Genomic DNA, 19483 nt, shown 5'->3' with positions numbered 1-19483 from the left:
ATGTCTACTGCTCTTCCCTCATCAATCCTCTTCGTTACTTCTTCAAAAAACTCAATCAGGTTTGTGAGACATGATTTCCCACGCACAAAGCAATGTTGACTATCCCAAATCAGTCCTTGCCTTTCCAAGAACACGTACATCCTGTCCCCCAGGATTCCCTCCAACAACTTGCACACCACCAACATCACACTCACTGATCAACAGTTCCCTGACTTGTCCTTACCACCGTTCTTAAACAGTGGCACCATGTTAGCCAACCTCCAGTCTTCCGGCACCTCACCTGTGACTATTGATGATACAAATATCTCAGCAAGAGGCCCAGCAATCACTTCTCTAGCTTCCCACAGAGTTCTAAGGTACACCTGATCAGGTCCTGGGGATTTATCCACTTTCATGCATTTCAAGGCACCCAGCTCTTCCTCCTCTGCAATATGGACATTTTTCAAGATGTCACCATCTACATTCTATACCTTCCATGTCCTGTTCCACAGTAAATACTGATGCAAAATACTCGTTTAGTATCTCCCCCATCTCCTGCGGCTCCACACAAAGGCTGCCTTGCTGATCTTTGAGGGATCCTATTCTCTCTCTAGTTACCCTTTTGTCCTTAATGTATTTGTAAAAGCCCTTTGAATTCTCCTTAAGTCTATTTGCTAAAGTTATCTCATGTCCCCTTTTTGCCCTCCTGATTTCTCTCTTATGTACACTCCTACTGCCTTTATATTCTTCTAAGGATTCACTTGATCTATGCTGTCTATATCTGACATATGCTTCCTGCTTTTTCTTAACCAAAACCCTCAATTTCTTCAGTCAAGCAGCATTCCCTATACCTTCCAGCCTTTCCTTTCACTCTAACAGGAATATACTGTCTCTGGACATTCGTTATCTCATTTCTGAAAGCTTCCCATTTTCCAGCTGTCCTTTTACCTGTGAACATCTGTCCCCAATCAACTTTTGAAAGTTCTTGCATAATACCATCAAAATTGGCCTTTCTCCAATTTAGAATTTCTACTTTTAGATCTGGCCTATCTTTTTCCATCATTATTTTAAAGCTAATAGAATTATGGTCGCTGGCCGCAAACTAGTGGCACCTCAGTCATTTGCCCTGCCTTATTTCCCAAGAGTAGGTCAGGTTTTGCACCTTCTCTAGTAGATACATCCACATGCTGAATCAGAAAATTTTCTTGTACACATTTAACAAATTCCCCTCCAACTAAACCCTTAACGCTATAGCAGTCCCAGTCTATGTTTGGGAAGTTAAAATCTCCTACCGCAACCACAAGCCAAGACTCCTTTGTGCACACTGAGTAGTGCCCTCTGTGCACAAGGAAGAGTTGCATTTCATTAGGAGAGCTGTTGTACAACTGGTAGTAACATTGGAAGGAAACTAATGTATACTGAACAAGGTTTATTGTTTGATGACCCATGTTTTACAATTATACTGTAAAATGAATGATTAAATGATTTTTAAAATCTGTTCTGTCTAAAAGCCCATGTTTTTGAACTGTTCTTGGAGATAATTGAGGGAAAGTCATCTTGCTGTGGATTATGTTCACCCTGTTCCTTATCTGCTCCCTATTTAGTGTTGCACTTTGCCTCCCAGTTCATGGTGACCTCATTTGAAACACCATTTACTTCGAACTGATTAAGTTTTGGGATTAAAATTTTTTTTTTAAAATAGGGGCAGCACAGTGGCACAGTGGTTAGCATTGCTGCCTCACAGCACCAGAGACCCGGGTTCAATTCCCGCCTCAGGCAACTCTCTGTGTGGAGTTTGCACATTCTCCCCGTGTCTGTGTGGGTTTCCTCCGGGTGCTCTGGTTTCTCCCACAAACCAAAAATGTGCAGGTTAGGTGAATTGGCCAAGCTAAATTGCCCGTAGCATTAGATGTAGGGAAATGGGTCTGGGTGGGTGGCAGGTCAGTGTGGACTTGTTGGGCCAAAGGGCCTGTTTCCACACTGTAAGTAGTCTAATCTATTATTTTTACAGATAACTGAAATCTTCTGACAAATTTGTTTCTCAATTTCCCTCTGACTACTGGGGGATCTATAATACAATCCCAATAAGATAATCATCCCTTTCTTATTTCTCGTTTCCACCCAAATAACTTGCCTAGATGTATTTCCAGGAATATCCTCCCTTAGTACAGCTGTAATGCTCTCACTTGTCAAAAATGCCACTCCCCCTCCTCTCTTGCCTCCTTTCCTATCCTTCCTGTAGCATTTGTATCCTGGAACATTAAACTGCCAGTCCTGTCCATCCCTGAGCCATGTCCCTGTAACTGCTATGATATCCCAGTCCCATTTTCCTAACCATGCCCTGAGTTATCTGCCTTCCCTGTTAGGCCTCTTGCATTGAAATAAATGCAGTTTAATTTATCAGTCCTACCTTGTACTCTGCTCTGTTCCTGCCTGCCCTAACTGTTTGGCTTGCCTTTGTTCTCATTTGTAACAGCCTCAGATTGATCTCTTTGCTCACTTTCTCCCTGGGTCCCACAGCCCCACCTTACTAGTTTAAATCCTCCCGAGCAGCTTTAGCAAATCTCCCTGCCAGTATATTAGTTCCCTTCCAATTCAGGTGCAATCCGTCCTTCTTGTACAGGTCACTTCTACCCCAGAAGAGATTCCAATCATCCAAAAATGTAAATCCTTCTCCCATACACCAGCTCCTCAACCACACATTTATCTGCTCTATTCTCCTGTTCCTACCCTCACTGGGAGTGATCCAGATATTACTACTCTCAAGGACCCTTCTTTTTAAATTCCTGCCTAACTCTCTGTATTCTCCCTTCAGAATCTCAATCTTTTCCCTTCCCATATCGTTGGTTCCAATGTGTATAATGACCTCCTGCTGTCCCCTCTCCCCCTTGAGAATATTCTGCACCCTCTCTGAGACATGCTTGATTCTGGCATCAGGGAGGCAACATACCATTGTGATTTTTCGTTGCTGGCCACAGAAACATCAGTCTGTACCTCAGAAGAGAGAGTCCCCAAACATAATTGATCTCTTGGAACCCAAAGTAACCTTCATTGCATTAGAGCCAGTCTCAATACCAGAAACTTGGCTGTTCTTGCTACATTCCCCTGAAAATCTAGCACCCCCTACGTTTTTCAAAACAGCATACTTGTTTGAAATGGGGATACCACAGAAGACTCCTGCATTACCTGCCTATCTCTCTTACCTTTCCCAGAGTTAACCCATCTATGTGACTGTATCTGCGACTTTTCCCCCTTCCTATAACTGCCATCTATCACAGCCCCTTGCTCTTGTTAATTCTTCATTGCCTCTAACTGTCTCTCTAACTGATCGATTTGATCTGATAGAATTCCCAACCAACGGCATTTATTGCACATTTAATCCTCAGTAACACGTAAACTCTCCCGAAACCCCCACATCCGACAAGAAGAGCATATCACTCTACTGAAGGCCATTTTTGCTTCTTTCAATCTACAGACCCAGAAACTAGCACTGTCTTATTCCTCTACAAAACACTGCTCCAGGTTAACTTAATGCTTATGGATTATATTTTTAAGTTTAATCGAGAGACATATTTCAATATAACATATAATCAAGAAAGAATCCACTCTACTCACTACTGCAGACTTTTGTAAAGCCACACTTAAGATATTCACTTATGTGTTTCTGTGCTGTGACCTCTCCTAAACAGATTCCTCCAAGATTAGTTGTGAATTTCACTGTTTGTTAATTTTCCCAGACGCACTCCGATGTCCAGCGATATCGGGCTGGGAGGGTGAGTAGCTATTAATGGAGACTGTTACTGGCTAATAGTAGGTAGTATGTAATGGCAGACTATGTGATAATAAGGTAAAAACAATGACTGCAGATGCTGAAAATCAAATACTGGATTAGTGGTGCTGGAAGAGCACAGCAGTTCAGGCAGCATCCAACAAGCAGCGAAATCAACGTTTCGGGCAAAAGCCCTTCATCAGGAATAAAGGCAGTGAGCCTGCAGCATGGAGAGATAAGCTAGAGGAGGGTGGGGGTGGGGAGAGAGTAGCATAGAGTACAATGGGTGAGTGGGGGAGGAGGTGAAGGTGATAGGTCAAAGAGAAGAGGGTGGAGTGGATAGGTGGAAAAGAAGATAGGCAGGTCGGACAAGTCAAGGAGACAGTAACTGAGCTGGAAGTTTGAAACTAGGATGAGGTGGGGGAAGGGGAAATGAGGAAGCTGTTGAAGTCCACATTGATGCCCTGGGGTTGAAGTGTTCCGAGGCGGAAGATGAGGCGTTCTTCCTCCAGGCGTCTGGTGGTGAGGGAGCAGCGGTGAAGGAGGCCCAGGACCTCCATGTCCTTGGCAGAGTGGGAGGGGGAGTTGAAATGTTGGGCCACGGGGTGGTTTGGTTGATTGGTGCGGGTGTCTCAGAGATGTTCCCTAAAGCGCTCTGCTAGGAGGCGCCCAGTCTCCCCAATGTAAAGGAGACCACATCGGGAGCAACGGATACAATAAATGATATTGGTGGATGTGCAGGTGAAACTTTGATGGATGTGGAAGGCTCCTTTAGGGCCTTGGATAGAGGTGAGGGAGGAGGTGTGGGCACAGGTTTTACAGTTCCTGCGGTGGCAGGGGAAAGTGCCAGAATGGGAGGGTGGGTCGTAGGGGGGTGTGGACCTGACCAGGTAGTCACGGAGGGAACGGTCTTTGCGGAAGGCGGAAAGGGGTGGGGAGGGAAATGCATCTCGTCCACATCCCGCACCTCCGCCCTCAGACCCCACCCCTCCAACCGTAACAAGGACAGAACGCCCCTGGTGCTCACCTTCCACCCTACAAACCTTCGCATCAACCAAATCATCCACCGACATTTCCGCCACCTCCAAAAAGACCCCACCACCAGGGATATATTTCCCTCCCCACCCCTTTCCGCCTTCCGCAAAGACCGTTCCCTCTGTGACTACCTGGTCAGGTCCACACCCCCTACGACCCACCCTCCCATTCTGGCACTTTCCCCTGCCACCGCAGGAACTGTAAAACCTGTGCCCACACCTCCTCCCTCACCTCTATCCAAGGCCCTAAAGGAGCCTTCCACATCCATCAAAGTTTCACCTGCACATCCACCAATATCATTTATTGTATCCGTTGCTCCCGATGTGGTCTCCTCTACATTGGGGAGACTGGGCGCCTCCTAGCAGAGCGCTTTAGGGAACATCTCCGAGACACCCGCACCAATCAACCAAACCGTCCCGTGGCCCAACATTTCAACTCCCCCTCCCACTCTGCTGAGGACATGGAGGTCCTGGGCCTCCTTCACCGCCGCTCCCTCACCACCAGACGCCTGGAGGAAGAACGCCTCATCTTCCGCCTCGGAACACTTCAACCCCAGGGCATCAATGTGGACTTCAACAGCTTCCTCATTTCCCCTTCCCCCACCTCATCCTAGTTTCAAACTTCCAGCTCAGTTACTGTCTCCTTGACTTGTCCGACCTGCCTATCTTCTTTTCCACCTATCCACTCCATCCTCTTCTCTTTGACCTATCACCTTCATCTCCTCCCCCACTCACCCATTGTACTCTATGCTACTCTCTCCCCACCCCCACCCTCCTCTAGCTTATCTCTCCATGCTGCAGGCTCACTGCCTTTATTCCTGATGAAGGGCTTTTGCCCGAAACGTTGATTTCGCTGCTCGTTGGATGCTGCCTGAACTGCTGTGCTCTTCCAGCACCACTAATCCAGTATGTGATAATAAGGCCTGGTTGCCATAGGGGGCTAGGACATGGGAGAGTTCAGGTCCTAAAATTATTGAACTCCATACTGAGCCCAGGGGGCTGCAGCATCCCCAAGAGGAATATGAGGTGTTGTTCATCCAGCTGGCGCTGATCTTCACTGGAGCATTGCAGCAAGCCTGAGACAGAGAGGTTGACCAGGGAACAATGGTGCGGTGTAATCCTCAGTAGAGGAACAAAGTGGACATGTCAGAGGCTCCCTCATCAGAGTACATGCAATGGAGATGGAGGAACTGGGAAAGTGGAATGGAGTCTTGATAGAAAGTAGGGTGCAAGGATATACAGTCCAGGTAGCCATGAGAGTCTATCATGGATATTAGTGGCCAGTCTATCCCCAGAAATGAAAACAGAGATGTCAAGGGAGAGAAGGGAGGAGCCAGAGATAGGCAACTGGAAGCACAGGGTCTTTTTTTTGGGCAAAATGTGGATGTTCCGTGTAACAATCACCCAGTCTACACTTCATTTTCCCAATGCAGAGGAGATCACATTGCGAGCATCGAATGCTGGAGACAAGATTGTGAGAAGTGCAGGTAAAGTGCTGCTTCATCTGGAAGAGATGTTTGGGCCTTTGGATACTGAGGAGAGAGGAGGTAAATGGACAGGTGTTACATCTTCAGCGGTTGCAGGGGAAGGTGCCAGAGGGTTGTGGGGGTTGGTGTTGGGGGTAAAGGGAAAGTGGACAAGGTGTCCCAGAGGAACACTCCCTAAGAAAGGTGGATAAGGGAGTGGAGGGGTATATGTGTCTGGTGGTGGCATCTCGCTGGAGATAGCAGAAATGGTGGGTGATTACCTTCTGGGTGTAGTGCTGGTGGTATGGTAGGTAAGGACAAGAAGAGCTGAAAATGTGTTGCTGGAAAAGCGTAGCAGGTCAGGCAGCATCCAAGGAACAGGAGAATTGATATTTCGGGCATAAGCCCTTCTTCAGGGCTTATGCCCGAAACATCGATTCTCCTGTTCCTTGGATGCTGCTTGACCTGTTGCGCTTTTCCAGCAACACATTTTCAGCTCTGATCTCCAGCATCTGCAGTCCTCACTTTCTCCAAGGACAAGAAGAACCCTATTACTGTTCTGGATGAGAGCAGAAGTGCGGGAGATGGTTGAAGGCCCTGTCGACAATGGTGCGGTGTAATCCTCAGTAGAGGAACAAAGTGGACATGTCAGAGGCTCCCTCATCAGAGTACATGCAATGGAGATGGAGGAATTGGGAAAGTGGAATGGAGTCTTGATAGAAAGTAGGGTGCAAGGATATACAGTCCAGGTAGTCATGAGAGTCTATCATGGATATTAGTGGCCAGTCTATCCCCAGAAATGAAAACAGAGATGTCAAGGGAGAGAAGGGAGGAGCCAGAGATAGACCAGATGAAAGTGAGGGCAGGGTGGAAATTGGAAGCAAAATTGATTAACTTTTCCATTCCCAGATGAGACAGGGAAGCACACCGATGATATCATTGATCTATTGAAAAAAAGTTGTGGGTGGGGGCTGGAATAGGACTGGAAAAAGGAATGATCCATGTACCCACAAAGAGACAGGCTTAACTAGGGCCCATGTGGGGACCCATGGCTATCCCACTGACCTGAAGAAAATGAGTGGGGTTAAAAGAGAAGTTGTTGAGAGTGAGGACAAGCTTGGCCAAGCGAAGGAGGGTGGTGGTGGGTGGAGATGGTTCAGGCCTTTGCTGCAGAAAGAATCAGAGAACCCTGTGACCATCCTGGTGGAGGATGGATGTATAAAAAGATTGGATGTCCATGGTAAAAAGGAGATGGTTGCAGCCTGCAAACAGGTAATTCTGAAACTGGTGAAAAAGCATCAAAGGAATCATGAATGTATGTAGGCAGGGTTTGGACCAGGGGAGAAAAGGCTGAATCAAGGTGGAAAAAGGTGAGTTCTGTGGGAGAGGAGCAGGCTGAAACAATGGGTCTGCCTGGGCAGTCCTGTTTGGAAATTTTCAGAAGATAGAAGCGAGCTGTGCAGGACTGTGGACTATCAGCTTGGAGGTGGTGGGGAGAGGTCACCAGATGAAATGAGGTCGGTGACCATAGTTGATACAATGTTGATGTTCCATGATGAGATTATGGTTCAGGGGAAGAGTTGACAAGGTACCTGGGAGATGGCACTCAGTCACGTTCCACAGACAGCTGCTTTTGCTGTGTCCATGCACACTCTCAACCTCTCTCTCCAATAGCATCGTGTCACACTGGCTCAGGGCTGCACCACTCCACAGTTCTACTTCATACTCTGGCTCATTGTCAAATCCTTAATTTTATTAATATCTCTGGCCAATTTACAAGTTTTTTTAATCTTATATAATCCTTAACATTTTTTTTGTCAGCCATACTCGACTGACGTTTTTACAACATTATAGAACATATAGTTTCCGTGAGCCATGTAGTCGTTCTTTAAAGACTGTGCATTGCTTATGTACAGTTATGCCTTTTTTCCAAACCAGTTCAGCCAATTTAGCCTCATGTTTTCACGATTTCCTTCATTCAAATTTAACAGCTATTGTAGTCATAGTCATAGGCTCTACAGCCCAGAAAAAGTAATGTTCCAGATGTGGTTTTAACAATAAAACAGAAGTTTATTTCATGCAAGAAATTATAATAAAATAGAATAAACCCAAACTATTTACATATAACACTAATTATTTGAAACAAATATAAAACATAATCCTACTAATCCCAAAATAATCTTTTACAGACCTCCCAAAACACATTTTGTATAGTTTTCACAGCAGAGAACAATCTCTCCCACAAACGCCTTGATTGGTTTGATTTTTGTGACTTCATTTTCCAGTTAGGAATGGTCTCAACTCCAAATAACCTCTTCAGAGTTTTATTCAAAAACTACTGGTCTGAAACTATTACTAAAATCCTTGCTATAAACTAATCTATTTTTATTGCTTTCTCTCTTTCTCAGGAGCATTGCTTTACAAAGACATCTTCACCCAAAGACCTCTGTTGAACTGCCCCAAACTGAAACTTTAAAAGAAACTTTATTTTCAGGTGTTTCACCTAAACTTAAGAAAAGTCCAGAAATTTCTCACATAAACCCTGATGCATAATCTTTACCTCGCTTGGTTGCAATCTCTCCTAAGCTTACAAACATTAAATAAATTAATAGCTACCAAGTGTTTTAAAGAAAATCACCATGGCTACACCAGTACTTAGCAGTTTAATCATTAAACCTTTCAGACACACAGAAAAAAAACTCACTACTTAAAAATTCAAGTATCAACATTTCTAAAGAAAACTTAAAATTTATACAAATCATGCACTTGCCACCCAAAGAAGAATGATAACGTATCTTGAAGAGGTATTTTTGTGACTCATAAAAATGTTCTTAACACCAATGCTATGTCACAGTGTCAGAGAAATTAGCCCAATAAATTAGAGATCACAAAGCACAGTTCAAAGTGAAAAGGACAAATAAAGTTTATTAGTACAGAGATATCGCGGACGAGAAATTGACTAAGCTGAAACAGCACAGACAGTCTATCCAGGTAGCCGAGAATTCTCTTCCTTGAGCTGAAGATGAAGCCGGGTTTTACAGGAATCTTGTACAATAAGGTTAATTAAAATAGGGAAAGGTACAATGTATTTGGAAATGGAGTCATCTAGTTACAATGATGATAGTTGAAAAATAGTTATCGGATGAATGTCCTGATTCTCGATGCAATGCAACATCCTGACAGCATCAATGGGCCAGGAGATTCCAGCTCTCTTTGCAGGTAGGTGAGAATGTCTCTTTTGAAACAGTAAGGTGTTTCCATTGTCTTGTCCTGGGAGCTATGTCCTTGTGCTGCCTCTCCGTCTGACCTGTTCTTTGTGTGGCCTTGGTATTGCTGTGTTATGAGACTGCCCTCTGGACTTTGGGACAGCTGCGGTTGATCTGGTATTGTCAATGGGTTTTGGGAAGTGTGATCCCTTGTCTGCAAGTGCTGTCTGGTTTCACTTGTCAGCCTGCTTGGTCCCTGCTGAGGCATTCTGGGTGTTTTTTGGTATAGTTTGGCCAAGTTTTCTTTCCTATGTTCTGTGTGGGCCTATTATGGGTAGGCAGGCTTGCAGGTCTTTTCCCACACACAGTAACATTAGTAACCTACTGATAGTAAAGATGCAGTGAGTTACACAGCAAACACAGTTTACATGGTGCCATGGACTCTGGATTAGTCGTGCTGGAAAAGCACAGCAGCTCAGGCAGCATCCGAGGAGCAGTAAAATTGGCGTTTCGGGCAAAAGCCCTTCATCAGGAATACAGACAGAGAGCCTGAAGGGTGGAGAGATAAATAAAAGGAGGATGGGGGTGGGGAGAAATGTAGCATAGAGTACAATAGGTGAGTGGGGGAGGGGATGAAGGTGATAGGTCAGGGAGGAGGGTGGAATGGATAGGTGGAAAAGAAGATAGGCAGGTAGGACAAGTCATGGGGACAGTGCTGAGCTGGAAGTTTGGAACTGGAGTGAGGTGGGGGAAGGGGAAATGAAGAAACTTTTGAAGTCCACATTAATGCCCTGGGGTTGAGGTGTTCCGGGACAGAAGATGAGGCATTCTTCCTCCAGGCGTCTGGTGGTGAGGGAGCAGTGGTGAAGGAAGCCCAGGACCTCCATGTCCTCGGCAGAATGGGAGGGGGAGTTGAAATGTTGGGCCACGGGGCGGTGTGGTTGATTGGTGCGGGTGTCCCGGAGATGTTCCCTAAAGCGCTCTGCTGGGAGGTGTCCAGTCTCCCCAATGTAGAGGAGACTGCATCGGGAGCAACGGATACAATAAATTATATTGGTGGATGTGCAGGTAAAACTTTGATGGATGTGGAAGGCTCCTTTAGGGCCTTGGATGGAGGTGAGGGAGGAGGTGTGGGCACAGGTTTTGCAATTCCTGCGTTGGCAGGGGAAGGTGCCAGGATGGGAGGGTGGGTCGTAGGGGGGTGTGGACCTGACCAGGTGTCACGGAGGGAACGGTCTTTGCGGAAGGTGGAAAGGGGTCGGGAGGAAATGTATCCCTGGTGGTGGGGTCCATTTGGAGGTGGCGGAAATATCGGCAGATGATTTGGCTTATGTGAAGGTTGGTCGGGTGGAAGGTGAGCACCAGGGGCGTTCTGTCCTTGTTACGGTTGGAGGGGTGGGGTCTGAGGGCGGAGGTGCAGGATGTGGACGAGATGCGTTGAGGGCATCTTTAACCACGTGGGAAGGGAAATTGTGGTCTTTAAAGAAGGAGGCCATCTAGTGTGTTCTGTGGTGGAACTGGTCTCCTGGGAGCAGATACGGCGGAGGTGGAGGAATTGGGAATACGGGATAGCATTTTTGCAGGAGGTAGGGTGGGAAGAGGTGTAACACCTCATCACTCAGAATCCTTCATATATCCTCCCAATAAAATGTGCGGATAATATTGTCTTTTACAAGCATATGAACAATTTTCAAATTATACTGTTGGAGAATTAAGCTCCATCAAAGTAATTATAAGTTCTTGTCCCAGAACCTTTATAAGAAAATTACAGGACTCTGGTGTGAATGAATAATGTTTTTAATCATTGTTGTTGCTGACATATATTTCAAAATGATGCGGAGTCAGGCTGTTCAATTCCATCTCATCGCATTGCAGTGAAACAGCCTCCACACTGATATCGCTGGCATCAACAGCCAATGTGATTGGATTATCATAATGTACCATGGCTAAAGCTAGTATTCATGATTTGGAGATGCCGGTGTTGGACTGGGGTGTACAAAGTTAAAAATCACACAACACCAGGTTATAGTCCAACAGGTTTAATTGGAAGCACACTAGCTTTCGGAGCGACGCTCCTTCATCAAGTGATAGTGATTGAGCGCTCCACTATCACCTATAAATACTGTTCTCAGGTGTGGCTAAAAACAACCAAATCATCACAATAACACAGTTTGTTCATTACTTTATTTGTTAATCTTTGAAATATCGATGGTGCATTATTTTCAATCCTAATGGCATGATTTTTCACTGATAAAGTGCGACAAAAGCTGATATCTCCTTTGTTCTTTCAGTTAACAGAAACTTAATAATAAAACCCATGATAGGTGAGACTCAGCTGCTATGACTCAATCAATAATGTCAATGTCCATCATGAACTTAATATCCTCCCTCACGTGAGCCAATCTCTCAGGATCGAGTCTGTATGTATATTACTTTATAGGTTACATGTACCCCACATTAACATCATGAACAGCTAAAACTATTGTTTCTAATTTAGTAAGCCGCATTTATAGTCTTATGGAAGTAAAACATGCTGCTATCTAACATTTTTAAAAATCACACAACACAAGGTTATAGTCCAACATTTTAAACACCTCTGTCTGATTATTGGAGGGTCACCTTTTGAATTTTCCATTTCTGATTCATTCTCCAATTGATCTGATGTTTATACTTTATTCCCTTTTCTTTCGGTACCATGAGTATACTTGTCAGTGATCATCTCTGTTATAATATCTTTTCAACATATTAACTTACAGTCATAGAGTATACAGACCTTTGGCCCAACTCATCCATGCCAACCAGGTTTCCTAAACTGAAACAGTCTCATTTGCCTGTATTTGACCCACACCCCTTTCCTGTATGATCCTGTCCAAATGTCTCTTAAACGTTGCCTCTGGCAGATCACTCAATATACACACCACCATCTGTGTGAAAACATTGCCTCTCAGGTCCTTTTTAAATCTTTCACCTCTCACCTTAAGCCTCTAGTTTTGGACTCCATTATCTTGGAGAAAAGACTTTGGCTATTCACCTTATCTATGCCCCTCGCGATTTTATAAACATCTATAACATCACTCCTTAGGCTCCTATGCTACAGAGAAAAATTCCAGCTTATCCACCCCACCTTATAACTCGAACCCTCTTGTATTGGTAATTTGTGAATGTTTTTCCACCCTTTCCAGTTTAACAGCATCCGTCCTATTGCAGGAACCTGAATTGTACACAGAACACCAAATGTGGCCCCGCCAATGTCCCGCTCAGCCACAACTCGACGTCCCAACTCCTGTACTCAATGCTCTGAACAATGAAGGCAAGTGTACCAAATGCCTTCTTCACTACCCTGTTGACCTGCGATACCACTTCCAAGGAACTGTGTATTTACACCCACAGGTCTGTTCATTTGACAACAATCTCCAGTGACACATTTGCTGATAATTTCTCTTGATTAGCATACTCTATACATAATTTATATTATTGAGATTGTTCAGATTTGATAACAGTCAAATCTTGCTTTTAATGGTCCCCCAAAGATGGGTAATAACATGAACACATTGACTACAAATGTCAAACTTTGCCTATTTATTTTGTTCTCTTTCTTGAGCAGCCTTCAAGTTTCTTTTTAGCCAACTCAAATGCTTTTGTCAATAGCGAGCAGAAATTCAAGACAAATTAAGCATCATTTCCGAGCTTTGGTTTATTCAACTTTTCTTGAAATCATTTAGGTGCTCCTTTCATCCCATATTCATGTATTGTTTCATAATGACTAAATACTGTAAAGTTATTCAGAGAATCCCTCATGGCAGTCAGGACACAGACTTATGGAGATATACAGCAGGGAAGCAGACCCTTCGGTTCAACTCGTCCATGCCAACCAGATATCCTAAATTAATCTTGTCCCATTTTCCAGCATTTGGTCCATTTGCCTCAAAACCCTTCCTATTCATAGACCCGTCCAGATGCCTTTTAAATATTGTATTGTAGCAGTCTCCACCACTTCCTCTGGCAGCTCATTCAATACATGCACCACCCTTTGTGTGAAAAAGTTGCCTGTTAGGTCCCTGTTAAATCTTTCCCTCTCACCTTATACCTGTACCCTTTGGCTTTGGACTCCACCACCCCGGAGAAAAGACCTTGTCTACTTACCCTGTCCACACCCCACATGGTTTCACAAATTTCTATAAGGTCATCACTCAGCCTCCTATGCCACAGAGAAAATAGCCCCAGCCTATTCAGCCTCTCCCTGTAGTTCAAACCCCCCAACCCTCGTAACGTTTTGGCAATCGGCTCTAACTGTCGTCTTCAAGATTTGATGCCATCTTCCCAATACACTTTTAGATTGTGGTGAGAAGAAGGTTAAATTGCTCTATTGCCAAATTGTCAGCTATTTTTTCCATACTTGTGATGTAAACTTGAATTCTCGAACTGATTGCATTTTTTTGGGTGATCCATATTTTGCAAAAATTTCTGCTACCACTATTCCACTATTTGCAGTAATTGTTCCAAAAGTCCCTGATTCAGGGAATCTTGTGGAATCATCCATTATTGTTTGAAGATATTGGTTCCCAGTCCTGGGATGAGGCCAAATTGGGACCTCATACAATCTATTAATACCCTGCTAAATGATTCTTCAAAACTGATACAGGTATTGGAATTAAAGGAGCAGTTGGTTGAAGAAGAAATGCCCTAGGCCACTGGCACTCAGGCTTTTGGGGACAAGGAACCTACACAGCCCTAGGCAAAGGAGGATTCTGTGGTATCAGCAATGAGGGACTTCTCACATATGCACAGAAACAACAAGACAGGCAGATAGGTATCTGAGATGCAATGGCCCTGATTGTCCAGAGCTACAGCAGTGCAGTGAGTCATACAAGTGTCGAACTGCTTCCATGAACAGATTGCGGCTGCCTTTGAGGGTAAGGTATAGCACCTTCAGGGTCTATTGGAGAGGTACGTGTATATGGACTCCATTGCCTCAGATAGTAGTTCTCAAGACTGAAGGCATGGTGACACAGTAATAGGGAACCTGACAAACAATCCAGATGCCCTTTCTTCATGAAGAGACAGGGTGGTGCCGAAGGAGGACTCACACAGAGGCCTCTCAGTAGTCTAATCTCAGGATACTTCAGAGGTGGCCACACCATCCATCGCCACCCAGCCTGCCCCTGTCTTAATCTTGGAGGTTGCAGCTGTGGAAGCTCCTGTTTCCTCTGGCAAGTAGTCCCTCCACATGTCTGGCCCATCCAGACAAAGTTGTCCATGTGGTCACACCACCAAACCTCCAGGATCAATGGCCTTCACTGCTGAGCAGGGTCCCTCAATCTCAGCCTCAGAAACAGGGATGGCGTTAAAACAAAGTAGGAGGCAGACGAATAATAAAACTTAATGAGGGTACGTTGGTGACATGGGTGAGAATGGCTCTGTTTGTTATGTATTGTTTGTTACACTTCTTTCAATTATGGAGTTTTGACTCTACATCTGTTTGTTTGACCCTCTGTGTAGCCCAAATGTACTGTGCTAGCACAATGTCTAACACAGGATGTATTAGTGTGTAGAGAGCCTACGGCAGAATTTGGAAGGAAGGAGGAGCCTTATAGGGCAATGACTCCTATTGACCCATCTTGCAAAGATCCCTTTTCTGTCCCTGGCATTTCTGTTTAAAAGTGCTATTGTGAATAAGTTGGTCAGTCATGTCTGGGGCAGGGAGATGTGCATCAAGTACAGGGAGCAAATGAATTAGGATGGCCAGGGTTTAGGGACTGTGTCCTGAACAGTGCATGGTCAGTTGTAACCTTTAAAGAGCCTAACACTCCTTGTCCTGCAGCTCCCTCCTTCACAATTCTCTTACCCCATCCACTCTGGGTATAATTGGAGCCATTTGTTTCACCATTATATACACTTGATTTCCAGCACAATGTAAGGTTAGAGTAAATGTCCTACAGGCCTCCACTTCTACATCTTGATGAAGTCCTGAGAAACCAGATTCCCTTACTGGTAGCCCACCCCGTGAACTCCAAAGACTTCACACCTCCACAGGTCAATGCCCAACCCATTTACATGAGTCTGCACAACCCAATGATTCCCCCATAGCCCCTGAAAAATGAGGGAGCTATGCCAGGTGAGGTCATGCCCCTTGAAGCCAAGGTACTCCTGACCATGAACAAACCCCTTTCTGCATGACCCTGTTCTAATTCAATCTTTACTGTATCCCAGCTTACAAATATAATGACCTCCTTCACAATTATCATCCCCATTCCCCTCTGCCTGCACCAACCAATCATGAAGAATAGGTCCCCAAGTTCCCATCTTTTGGCCATTTCTGCCCAATCCCCTTTCTGGCCTCCCATGTGCCTTTACCCTAAGTTTGTCTGGACGAATCTAACAGACTGATCATGGGCTACCCATGAGAGATCAACCAGATAGCCCAGGTTGAGAAAAACCGATATCCATGACTGAATCCTTTACATGACGACATCAGTTCTACCATCTAGACTGACCACTATGGACATGTTAGCCATGACCAATTCCCCTGACTGTAGTGACATGGACCTTTTTTAACAAAAACACTCTTCTCAGACCCCTGATTTTGATCATGCTCCTGGACTGGTATCAAAGGTTGCCCTTGTATTACTGTGCTGGCATCCCTCATTAATGTGTACCTCCATGGACTTTGATGAGAATGAGATTTAAGACAGAGATGAGGAAACATTTTTTCTCACAGAAGACTGATAGGCTTTGGAATTCCCTTCTTTAAAAAGTATTAGATGCAGAATCTTTAAATATTTTTAAACCAGAGGTAGATAGATTCTTGATTACCAAGTGATGGAAAATGGGAGAAGAGTAGATAGGTGTTTGATGACCGACATGGACATGGTTGGCCAAAGGCCTTCTTTTCTAATATAAAACTCTCTGACTCTAAAGGTTTATGCAGTGACCAAAGTCGACAACAGCCCAATACCACCACAGCTGGAAGATTGTATAGAAGCCAAAGAATTGCGGATGCTGAATCAGAAACAAAGACAGAAATCACTGGAAAAACTCAGCACATCTGGCAGCATTTGTGGAGAGAAAGAAGAGTTAATGTTTCAGTTCTGGTGACCCTACTTCAGAGCTAATATTAGCTAGGAAAAGGTTGATATATATTCTGAAGCTGGGTGGTGGGAAGGGGAGGAGTAAACAATAGGTAGATATGGAGAGACAGAAAAACAATTGGGCAGATAAAGAAATGAGTAAAGGTCAGCCTTTAAGAATTGATAACTGCTAATGGAGACCGTTAGTGACTGACAAAGGGTTGTTTGTGGTAGCAGCCCATATGAGGGAGTTAGGTGAAGGATATGGTCAGTCCACAAAATTGTTGACCTTGATACTGAGTTCTGAAGGTCGCAGGGTCCCCAAGCAGAAAATGAGATGCTGTTATTTCAGCTTGTGCTGAGCTTCGTTGAATTATTGCAGCAAGCCTGAGACAGAGATGTTGGCTTGGGATCATGGTGATGTGTTGAAGCAGCAGGCAACAGGATGCTCAGACTTTTTGCAATTGCTCATTTACTTCCTCTATCCTCAATATCCAAGGCCCCAGACATGTGTTCTGGGTGAGGCAATGATTTATTTGCACTTCACTTAATCTGGTCTATTGTATTTTCTGTTCACAACGGTTGCCTCTATACTGAGGAGATAAAGCACCAACTGGGCGACCTGTTTATGTTCTGTCCACAAAATGATCCTGAGCTTTTTGTCGCCTGTCACTTCAACACACCATAAGATAGTGGTGGTAGTATTAAACTGGATAGTGTAACTAGACAACCTCCTTGCGTACAGCATATTTGGGAAACACAATTGGAAGCCCTGTTCCAGAAAATAAAGTGAACTGACCTAGTGGTCAAACTCACAAAGAGCGACTTCACTATAGTCTCAGTGACATATTCTACAACACATATTGAACCAGGATAAGTACTGCTTAGGGTTGCAAACAGTTGAATAGCTCCTCATTCCTACAACAAAATGGAAAATCATGAGGTTCTCGTAAATGTGTAGCTTCTACTGAATGATTTGGAGATGCCAAAGGTGTATGAAGTTAAAAATCACACAACACCAGGTTATAGTCCAACAGGCTTATTTGGAAGCACTAGCTTTCGGAGCACTGCTCCTTTATCAGGTGGTTGTGGAGTATAAGATCAAAAGACATAGAATTTATAATAAAGGTTTACAGCGTGATGTAACTGAAATTATATACTGAAAAAGACCTGGATAGTTTCAGTCTCTCATCTCTTAGAATAAACATGTTAGTTCCAGTTCTTTCATATGTAGACCGCAGAACTTTTTTAAAGTTACACTCTCAAGTAAACTTTAACAATGCTGGGCATGCAATTTTATTTTGCTTAAAAACAGCATGAATCCATGTAAGATTCTATAAATCCGTTTTTTAGATTAGAATCAGTCTGAATATTGTGGCACAGGCAATCTCACACAGGGCACCTCACACCTTAAATGCATTATCTTGACCAACATGACACCAATATTAATGTTCACTTGAGAATGCAACTTTAAAAAAGTTCTGCGATTTACATATGAAAGAACTGAAACTAACATGCTAATTCTAAAAGATGAGAGACTGAACAAACAATCCAGGTCTTTTTTAATAGATAATTTCAGTTACATCACATTATAAACGTTTGCTATAAATTCTGTGTCTTACCATCTTATACTCCACAACCACCTGATGAAGGAGCTGTGCTCCGAAAGCTAGTGCTTCCAAATAAACCTGTTGGACTATAACCTGGTGTTGCGTGATTTTTTAACTTTCTACTGAATGTTCATCTTGAAGTCAAAGCAGATGCCTTACTGCAAAATAGAGCAAAGGTCAATTGGACTGAGAAATGCCAAACAGTTTCTGAAAACTGCAGATGCTAGAATCCAAAGAAGACAAACAGGAGGCTGGAAGAACACAGCAAGATAGGCAGCATCAGGAGGTGTAGAAGTCAATTTTTCAGGTATAACCTTTCTTCAGGACTGAAGGTAGGGATAAGGGACGCCATAGATAAAGGGGGTGGTTGGGGTGGTGAGAGAGGTAGCAGAATCGGGAGGTAATGATAGCTTGCTGTGTTCCTCCAGCCTCCTTTTGTCTACTTTGAAAAGCTGAAAGCCATTTTAATAATTGATCCTGTACTTGCATTTCCAAACTTTAAGCAGGGAACCAGCAGAACCAGTACACTCATTGCCATGTATTATTCATTTTTTTGCAAGTGGAGGACAGCAGAGGGTTTGACTTTGGAATAGTTAGCTAATAATGTCACAGAGTGGTTGCAGAAAGCTACTGTGGAGCATGAGGATAAGACCATAAGATATAGGAGCACAACTGGGCCATCTATCATGGTTGCTAAATTCTCATTCGGCAATTTTTAGATCAGAGTGGTGCTGGAAAAGCACAGTAGGTCAGGCAGCATCCGAGGAGCAGGACGATCAATGTTTCGGGCAAAAACCCTTCATCAGGAATAGAGCTCATTCTGCAATGCTGAGAGGGAGGAGAGACAGAGCCAGGGAGAGTGATGTACATGACTTTGGTGGGGATGGAAGGATGAGGAAGAGAGGCTGAGGGAGGGTTCGGAGGGGCACACAGTATTGGGTGAAGGGGGCGGGAGGGGATGAATATGTGGTGAAGCTGAGCTGGGAGAATATAACATAGCTGGGCTGCATAACTCTTGATGTCCTTACCAATCAAGAAGTTATCTATTTACCTCTGCACTGCACACTTAATGACTGTGCCTCCTCATCCTCTTGTAGCAATGAGTTCATGAGATTCACCACACTCTGGCTTCATGGTGGGAGACAAATGAACGTGACATACCAAATGCCAGCACATTTCTTCGTATGGGTATAGTTCCAGCAGCAGTATGTTGTGATAGCATTTGATTAGAGTGATTATCCTGGGCCTCTTCGACCCACACCGTGCTGTGCATGTTTATTCCTTTGAATTTAGCGTTGCGGGGTCTGTAATATCCTGCTCACTCCTCCAGTGTTAGTCACCCTGCCCCAGGT

The sequence above is a fragment of the Chiloscyllium punctatum genome, chromosome 27 (assembly GCF_047496795.1).
Source record: "Chiloscyllium punctatum isolate Juve2018m chromosome 27, sChiPun1.3, whole genome shotgun sequence".
Lineage (NCBI taxonomy): Eukaryota > Metazoa > Chordata > Chondrichthyes > Orectolobiformes > Hemiscylliidae > Chiloscyllium > Chiloscyllium punctatum.
This window is presented reverse-complemented; position numbering follows the sequence as displayed.